Raw genomic sequence first — 2,487 nt, forward strand, 5'->3', positions numbered from 1 at the left:
GTGAAGTCAAATATCCAATCTATCAATCAGGTCATGCAACATTTTGACACACTGTTCCAAAGAATGAGGGATAGCCATTTCACATTTTTGGAATAAGTTGTTGCAATTTTGCAATGTGTTCAGAGAAACGTTAGATCAATTCTACTACAAATGGTCCAAAAGTGTACAACAAAGGTTTACCTTGTAATAATCAATTGTGTTTTCAGCTGGTGCATTAGGCCTCCCTAATGGCATAGTGGTAGCATTGTTGCCTTGTAATCAAGGGGTCCCAGGTTCGATACCCAGTGGAGGTACATAGTGGTTCGGCTCCCACTTTAAGCTGTAGGTCCAGGCCAAATTAGCCATACTGTGCATAAAGTGGACTTATAACACCAATTCAATCAGCTGGTGCATTATTCCTTGAGATTTTACGACTGGGTGTTCTAGGTCTTTTATGTCTTCATCATAGCATCTAAGTAAGTAGTAAGTAGTTTCTCTACATTTCATTAAAGTTCTCAGAACTCTCTCTTATTATTATTTTTTTTTTAATATATCTTTGAGAATACTGCCATGTTCACAGTACTTGACCAGTTCATCTTCTGAGGTGCGCAACACAATCTTGCACTGCATGAAAACAATTTGGTTAGAACAAGTGAGGATATTTCAACTTAGTGTTGATACTTTTCTGTCCATCTTATGTCAAATAACTTGAGAATGTTACGGTGTATCCCTGATTTTCTTGCACTGCCAATTTAAAAATCAAATTCCTTTAAGAATACTCGAGGAGAAATAATATAACTAATTTGACAGTCCTATTGCAGTTTCTTATCACAGAAATTCTGAAACTATCAGAAAATTGCAGACATTTGGCCTATAGTTCTATCTGGTGTATGGAATTACATAATTTTCTTGCCATCCGTATCCCGTCCTATACGTCTCTAATTTTTAGGAAATTAAAATAAGTGCAAAGACATTTTTATGAACAAGCTGATAGAACAGGTAATCTGGTAATTTTACTGCACCTAAGAGGGGAGTTTGGACCCGTTGAACCCCCCCCCCTTAAATACGCCCATGCCTGCATGACAAAAGTGGGGAGTACTTGCCCTTAGGGTAAAGGGATAAATGCCCTGTACTCTACCTACTAATGAGTTTTTGGTCTGCTTTGAAGTAAAACGTAACAAGTCTGGACAATGTTGGAAACTTTTCTCAGCACTTATTTCAATATGAAAATGCTTTCAACCCCCTTGAAAATATTTAGTGGGAAGTTTCATTTTAAATATCATGAGACAAACTAATATTAGTGGTAAAAAATCATGAATTGTCAAGTTTGATTCTTTATGTTTTGCAATAAGGCTTAAACTGGTTGAGCAACTGAATCTTTCTACTGGATTCATAACTGTAGACAAATGACACACTACACTACGTTTACATCAAACTGCATAGTTATAAAGGTATCAGATAAGGGATATTTTCCTATCGATGGCCATCTGCGAGCAAGTAAGTCAATTCTGCATTTCAAAGGGAAGCCATATGTCAAGTCTCCTTGGCACCTCTGGCTGCGACAATATGCTTCGTATTACCGCAGACATCATCACATTATCCTATTGGGAACCAAATTTATGTTTCATATAACAATTATTTATGAGCCACACCCCCTATTGAATTTCTGGGAGTTCCTACAATTTCAGAACAGACAGAATATTGTGGGGACTTTGCACCTTGGGGCCTCAATGCACTGCAGGGGTTACAGGGGCAGCTGATACACCACTGGGTACAATATTTCACTGGATATTATTCAGAGCTTGTATAAATCAATTCCATGATGAATCCAAGCAGCCAAAAAGGCTGAAGGTGGTCCCATGCTGTATTAACCCATTAACTGTGGTGGAGCTATATATAGACACTAGAAATGGGCCTTTTTTTATGGAGCGTCTATATGTAGATGGTATTTCAAAAGAAATGTTTCTTGTATAGCTGCAAGTCATTTTTATAGATACCACTTTTCGTGTGATTATTAATATATATGGGCTATTGGCAATGAAACAATCCATTGTTGATGCCTTGTTGGTTCCTGAAAAAATATATTTTTGCAGTATAGAATTAAAGCTGCCATGGTCTAGTTGGAAGAGTTTCTGACTGCCACACAGGACAGACTGGTTTGATTCCTGCGGTGGGGTGTTCTAATGTCGGAATTTTACTGGTCTTGTTACTGGATAAAGCAGCTCTGGGGCTCATCCAGCCTCAAATAAATGGGTATCTAGGGGGAACCTTGGGGAGTAAAACAGCTGGAGCATAGTGCTGACAACATCACCTCCGAAATTCTTGTATTGAGAATATGTTGTGGGGTCCTACCTCCAAATCCCCTAAATGTGCTTTCATGGCAAGGTGCTGTATGCAGGGGGAACTTTACTTTTACCTTACTACAGAAAGTTTATTTGCCACAGAGTCTATATATAGATTGTTTACCTTTGCTTCATTTGTGGGAAGTCTTTTTATAGTTATCTTTTT

This window comes from Lepisma saccharinum, unplaced genomic scaffold (genome assembly GCF_977018435.1).
Source record: "Lepisma saccharinum unplaced genomic scaffold, izLepSacc3.1 HAP1_SCAFFOLD_520, whole genome shotgun sequence".
NCBI classification, from domain to species: Eukaryota; Metazoa; Arthropoda; class Insecta; order Zygentoma; family Lepismatidae; genus Lepisma; species Lepisma saccharinum.